The 7552-nt window shown below is 36.5% G+C and overlaps 1 pseudogene; it reads left to right on the top strand.

The window, feature by feature from the left end:
* Positions 1-7552, top strand: part of LOC107662241 (glutamate receptor ionotropic, kainate 2-like) — a 54639-nt pseudogene that overhangs the window by 33499 nt on the left and 13588 nt on the right.

Genomic DNA, 7552 nt, shown 5'->3' with positions numbered 1-7552 from the left:
TTTGAATGAATCGAGTGAGCCAATGATTCAGTGACTCATTCATAAAGACAGTCGCTTGCCTCGTTTCCTAAATGAATCAGTCGTTTGAATGAATCGAGTGAGCCAATGATTCAGTGACTCATTCATAAAGACAGTCGCTTGCCTCGTTTTCTAAATGAATCAACCGTTTGAACTATTCGATTGAGCCAATGATTCAGTGACTCATTCAGAAAGACAGTCACTTGCCTCGTTTCCTAAATAAATCAGCCGTTTGAATTATTCGATTGAGCCAATGATTCAGTGACTCATTCATAAGACAGTCGCTTGCCTCGTTTCCTAAATGAATCAGCCGTTTGAACTATTCGATTGAGCCAATGATTCAGTGACTCATTCATAAAGACAGTCGCTTGCCTCGTTTCCTAAATGAATCAACCGTTTTAACGAATCGAGTGAGCCAATGATTCAGTGACTCATTCATAAAGACAGTCGCTTGCCTCGTTTCCTAAATGAATCAACCGTTTTAACGAATCGAGTGAGCCAATGATTCAGTGACTCATTCATAAAGACAGTCGCTTGCCTCGTTTCCTAAATGAATCAACCGTTTTAACGAATCGAGTGAGCCAATGATTCAGTGACTCATTCATAAAGACAGTCGCTTGCCTCGTTTCCTAAATGAATCAACCGTTTTAACGAATCGAGTGAGCCAATGATTCAGTGACTCATTCATAAAGACAGTCGCTTGCCTCGTTTCCTAAATGAATCAACCGTTTTAACGAATCGAGTGAGCCAATGATTCAGTGACTCATTCATAAAGACAGTCGCTTGCCTCGTTTCCTAAATGAATCAACCGTTTTAACGAATCGAGTGAGCCAATGATTCAGTGACTCATTCATAAAGACAGTCGCTTGCCTCGTTTCCTAAATGAATCAACCGTTTTAACGAATCGAGTGAGCCAATGATTCAGTGACTCATTCATAAAGACAGTCGCTTGCCTCGTTTCCTAAATGAATCAACCGTTTTAACGAATCGAGTGAGCCAATGATTCAGTGACTCATTCATAAAGACAGTCGCTTGCCTCGTTTCCTAAATGAATCAACCGTTTTAACGAATCGAGTGAGCCAATGATTCAGTGACTCATTCATAAAGACAGTCGCTTGCCTCGTTTCCTAAATGAATCAACCGTTTTAACGAATCGAGTGAGCCAATGATTCAGTGACTCATTCATAAAGACAGTCGCTTGCCTCGTTTCCTAAATGAATCAACCGTTTTAACGAATCGAGTGAGCCAATGATTCAGTGACTCATTCATAAAGACAGTCGCTTGCCTCGTTTCCTAAATGAATCAACCGTTTTAACGAATCGAGTGAGCCAATGATTCAGTGACTCATTCATAAAGACAGTCGCTTGCCTCGTTTCCTAAATGAATCAACCGTTTTAACGAATCGAGTGAGCCAATGATTCAGTGACTCATTCATAAAGACAGTCGCTTGCCTCGTTTCCTAAATGAATCAACCGTTTTAACGAATCGAGTGAGCCAATGATTCAGTGACTCATTCATAAAGACAGTCGCTTGCCTCGTTTCCTAAATGAATCAACCGTTTTAACGAATCGAGTGAGCCAATGATTCAGTGACTCATTCATAAAGACAGTCGCTTGCCTCGTTTCCTAAATGAATCAACCGTTTTAACGAATCGAGTGAGCCAATGATTCAGTGACTCATTCATAAAGACAGTCGCTTGCCTCGTTTCCTAAATGAATCAACCGTTTTAACGAATCGAGTGAGCCAATGATTCAGTGACTCATTCATAAAGACAGTCGCTTGCCTCGTTTCCTAAATGAATCAACCGTTTTAACGAATCGAGTGAGCCAATGATTCAGTGACTCATTCATAAAGACAGTCGCTTGCCTCGTTTCCTAAATGAATCAACCGTTTTAACGAATCGAGTGAGCCAATGATTCAGTGACTCATTCATAAAGACAGTCGCTTGCCTCGTTTCCTAAATGAATCAACCGTTTTAACGAATCGAGTGAGCCAATGATTCAGTGACTCATTCATAAAGACAGTCGCTTGCCTCGTTTCCTAAATGAATCAACCGTTTTAACGAATCGAGTGAGCCAATGATTCAGTGACTCATTCATAAAGACAGTCGCTTGCCTCGTTTCCTAAATGAATCAACCGTTTTAACGAATCGAGTGAGCCAATGATTCATTGAATCATTCATAAAGACAGTCACTTGCCTCGTTTCCTAAATAAATCAGCCGTTTGAATTATTCGATTGAGCCAATGATTCAGTGACTCATTCATAAGACAGTCGCTTGCCTCGTTTCCTAAATGAATCAGCCTTTTGAATGAATCCAGTGAGCCAATGATTCAGTGACTCATTCATAAAGACAGTCGCTTGCCTCGTTTCCTAAATGAATCAGCCGTTTGAACGAATCTAGTGAGCCAATGATTCAGTGACTCATTCATAAAGACAGTCGCTTGCCTCGTTTTCTAAATGAATCAGCCATTTGAACGAATCGAGTAAGCCAATGATTCAGTGACTCATTCATAAAGACAGTCGCTTGCCTCGTTTCCTAAATGAATCAGTCGTTTGAACGAATCGAGCGAGCCAATAATTCAGTGACTCATTCATAAAGACAGTCACTTGCCTCGTTTCCTAAATGAATCAGTCGTTTGAACGAATCGAGCGAGCCAATAATTCAGTGACTCATTCATAGAGACAATTGCTTGCCTCGTTTCCTAAATTTATCAGCCGTTTGAACGAATCGAGTGAGCCAATCATTCATTGACTCATTCATAAAGACAGTCACTTGCCTCGTTTCCTAAATGAATCAGCCGTTTGAACGAATCCAGTGATCCAATGATTCAGTGACTCATTCATAAAGACAGTCGCTTGCCTCGTTTTCTAAATGAATCAGCCGTTTGAACGAATCGAGTGATCCAATGATTCAGTGACTCATTCATAAAGACAGTCGCTTGCCTCGTTTCCTAAATGAATCAGTCGTTTGAGCGAATCGAGTGAACGAATGAGTTCAATTGGGCTACCATTGTTCACTAGTATGAATCCTTATTAACAAGCCTTTGTAAAAATAATGTTTAGCACATTTGTTTGTAAGGTAACAGCCTCAACAGCTGTGCTGAATTAATTTTCAATATTTGTCATGTGGTAACACCGTTACTCTGTACTCTGAAACATTATTGGTTGCTTATTGTATACTTTTACACACACTATTTTTAAAAAAAAAAAAAAAAAAAAAACAGTAGGCAGTATGAACTTTGTCCTGGGCAGTAAGCAGTAAGTTAGTGTGCCATTCCAAACACAGCTAGTCACTTGCTTCATTTCTGAATGAATCTGCTGTTTGAACAAATCGGTTGAATGAATGATTCAATGACTCACTTAGTAAGACTTATTAAGTGATTCGCCGGCATCTACAGGTGCTTTTACTTTCAAATTTAGAGTACCATTTCATTTTGGTTTTTTTAAATAATTTTTCAGTGTTCATTAAAAAAAGAAATAATACTTTATATTTATTATCATTATTTATGCAATGCCGAATCAAAATATTTCTTTCTAAAGCTACTTTTTTGTAATGTCTATTCAATGCTTTTCTCATCTAAAACAACATTAAATGATCTTTTGTGGGGTAATTTCTCAGCCCAAAGAGGCCCGGTTCTTGACGGCTATAGAAGGGTGGGCTGGCAGATAACCTGGGTGGGCATTTTTTTCGTGGCGAGAAGGGTGGGCATTTTTTTCATGGCGGGGGAGGGGGTAGTCTAGAAGATATTTATACTGTAGATATTGCTATTTTAACTATATTATATGTACACTGAAGAAAAACTTTTCATGGGCAGCCTAGAATATCATGCACTTTCACAACAAAATAAACTTCTTATTTTTTATTGAATAGTAAAAAAAAAACCTTGTAACATTGGGGGGACCAATCGTTTTGAGGAAAATATAAAGATGGTAATTGTATTTATTTAAAGAAACTAAATAAATAAAGGATTTAAATGAGAGAAGAAAAAAAGATCAGTAAAAGAACAATAATAAGAATTTTTGTGATGTAATCATTCCTTTATTGAATAGTAAAAAAGAAAAAGAAGAGAAAATAACCCACTCTTTGTTCTCTGGATCATTGTTACTACACTGGTGATTCTTTTCAACTAACTTTTTTATTTATACCAATCAAGGCCGTAATCATGTCTAGAACATTGGGGGGACCAATTGTTTTGAGGAAAATATAAAGACCAGACAACTATAGGCCTAATGGTATATATCTAAAGAAACTAAATAAATAAAGAATTTAAATAAATTTAGGGTAATAAATTAAAAGAAGAAAAAAGATCAGTAAAAGAACAAGAATAAGAATAAGAATTTTTGTAAAGTAATCAATCTGAACTGCAAATAATATTTTTTATTTTAAAATATGCACCCATTCCATTTCAGTTGCATTGTTGAAAATGCAAAACAGAAAAATGCTATTGTCGTCATAATCAATTATGATTTACACGAATCACGTAAATGACAGACCTACTTTTCATTCAAAACGGCGGAATTTGACAAAAAAGTCGAATAGTTTGCATCACTGGATATTGTTGGTCGTTTACGTCATAGAAGGGGAACGCTACGTTTCTTACAGTCGAGACGACTGTTGCTATAGTAACGAACGCAACTTTCATCGCACAAACTCTTTACTTTCAGTTTTCATTCTTACATTCAGCATTAACTGCAAGCCAAAAGGGGTAAGCTTTCAACTGAACTGTATAGCCTACATGCATTTTAGACGCTGATATTACGTTCTTACCCAGTCCATGCTATGAATGCACGTTATTGAATGAGCGGGTTTTTTTAGAACATTAATTCAACTGCTCAGGTCATTTCAGTGGTAGGCTATGCATATTCACATATTAAACTCCCCGTAACTCGCAAATTCCTCGTGATAGCGCGCAAATATTTCTGACCGTTTTCGCTCGTTGTCAGCCTCTGCTGCAACAGACTGAAGCCTCCTCGTGAATTCAGCGTGCCTTGCATTCAGCTAATAAAAGAAAAATGTTGCAATTTTCTGGTGTTATTTTATTATTGTTGGGGCAGTCTCCAGCTTTAGGCTACATTAAACTTCTCAAAATACAGCCCGCTTCAGATTGGTTTTAATCACTGCACAAAAAATGTAATCTTTACCTAATTCTGATTGGGTGGGCTCATGCCTGGAGCCGGCCCCGAGCCCAAATTGATGTGTGAATAATTATAATAATTAGGTTAATTAATAAGCACATCATGTAATTAATTAGATTACTTCTTTTTAACGGCATGACAGCCCTTTTGTGAATTCATGTCAACAGTCCAAATAACTTGTTCAGTTTAAAGACTAGAGGAGTGTCACAAATGATTCAGAGTTGACGAACTGATTCATTTGAACCTTTTGGTGTCAAAGCGTCACCTGATGGATCTTTGTGTGCTGATTGGTCTGTTGTGTTGGTGATTGACAGAAAGCAGACCTGGCCGTGGCTCCGCTGACCATCACATACGTGCGAGAGAAGGTGATTGACTTCTCCAAACCCTTCATGACCCTGGGCATCAGCATCCTCTACCGCAAACCCAACGGCACCAACCCCGGCGTCTTCTCCTTCCTCAACCCTCTGTCCCCTGATATCTGGATGTATATTCTTCTGGCTTGCTTGGGTGTCAGTTGTGTGCTGTTTGTCATAGCCAGGTAACATGTGACCCTCGTGCGTCTTTAACCAAACGTCCATCTTCATCCTCATTCATCCTCACTCTCGGGAAACGGTGCCATTTGTGCTTGAAAATATCTGCAAGTTAATAAAATAATAATAATAAAAAAAATTAACAACCCATAACACTTCCCTGACCTATCCTAACTGTATGATAAAAATTAAAATTGCACTAAATATTTTTCTATTTAGTTTGCATGAAAAATAATGTAAAATATAAATATAATTGCACCACACCCCATTATTTACAGTCAATATTTTTATATTTAGTAGCAAAAAATAATAAAAATTGTACTAAATATTTTTCTATTCAGTTTGCATGAAAAATAATGTAAAATATAAATATAATTGCACCACACCACATTATTTACAGTCAATATTTTTCTATTTAGTTGCAAGAAAATAAAAAATAAAAATTTTACTAAATATTGTCTATTCAGTTGCAAGAAAAATAATGTAAAATATAAATATAATTGCACCACATTATTTACAGTCATGCATTTAGCAGATGCTTTTATCCAAAGCGATTTATAATAGAGGAGCGTAAGCAATATTAAAGTCAATATTGAAGCAAATATTTTTTACATATAGTGGCAAGAAAATTATTTCAAAATGAAAAATTTGAATATTCATATAATTGCAGCACACCACATTATTTACAGTCAATATTTTTATATTTAGTAGCAATATATATATATATTTTTAAATTTTTTTTTTTTGCTACTAAATATAAAAATATTCAGGATGTTCAGTTCAGTATGCTGTTAATTCCCCAGAATGGAGAGACGAATGGCAGCGTTTCCTGATTCTGTCTGTCGTCGATGGTGATGTTCTGTTGAAGCCCTCTGGATATCCCATAATTACACTTTCAGTTACTTTCCCCTTCATCCTCTCTAATATCTGTCTCACTGTAATATCTCTCAGCGTTTATGGCCACGTCTCACGGGAGTCTCCAGACTCAGCTGTATTAAATGGAAATCCTCTGAAATCAATCAGGCTCTGTTTACGGAGACGAACAAGTGCTGATGTAAAGCATTTGTTAAAGCTCGGCGTCGATGTTTAATGTTACCGGCCACATGATACGAAAGAAAAGCCACGACTGTCACCTAAGTTAGATTGGAATATGCACAGTGAGTGTGTTTGTGAGGCATTCTGGGTAAGTGTTCTGGTTCTGAATGATTCGATGTTGAACTATAGCATTGAACTAGAACTTGTTCTGCTCTATAATTGGAATATTGACTTTCAACTGCTGTATTGATTAGAAAAGCCCCAATTTACCTCTAAACACACAGAAGAGTTTTTCCAAATCCCAGAACGCACATAGAGACGTTCCTCAAGCTTTACACAAACACACGGCAGTCGGCTTTATTTAGCATTCTTTCTGATGCATCAGTTATCAGTCACACACTTGATTAGACACATAGGAATAATGCACAATATTACATATTCATTTTATGGCATAACTTTGATTCAAATCAGAATTGTATTTAATTTTTATTTATTTAAAAATACAAATTATTGATTAGCATCTATGACTCCATGAAGAACCTTTAAAATCCACTGAAACTTATTTCACAAATATTTAGTTCTTTATAGTAGAAAAGGGTTCATGGGATATTAAAATGAAAACTAAAATATATATATAATATCAATATTATTGCACCATGCCACATTATTTAGTCGATATTTTACATTTAGTGGCAGGAAAACTAAAATATATAAAGAATACCAATGTCATTGCATCACACCTCATTATTTACAGTCAATATTTTTATATTTAGTGAAAAGGAAAATAAAATATTTTAATACACACACACACACACACACACACACACACTAA

This window comes from Sinocyclocheilus anshuiensis, unplaced genomic scaffold (genome assembly GCF_001515605.1).
Source record: "Sinocyclocheilus anshuiensis isolate Anshui unplaced genomic scaffold, SAMN03320099.WGS_v1.1 scaffold1543, whole genome shotgun sequence".
Lineage (NCBI taxonomy): Eukaryota > Metazoa > Chordata > Actinopteri > Cypriniformes > Cyprinidae > Sinocyclocheilus > Sinocyclocheilus anshuiensis.
This window is presented reverse-complemented; position numbering and strand designations above follow the sequence as displayed.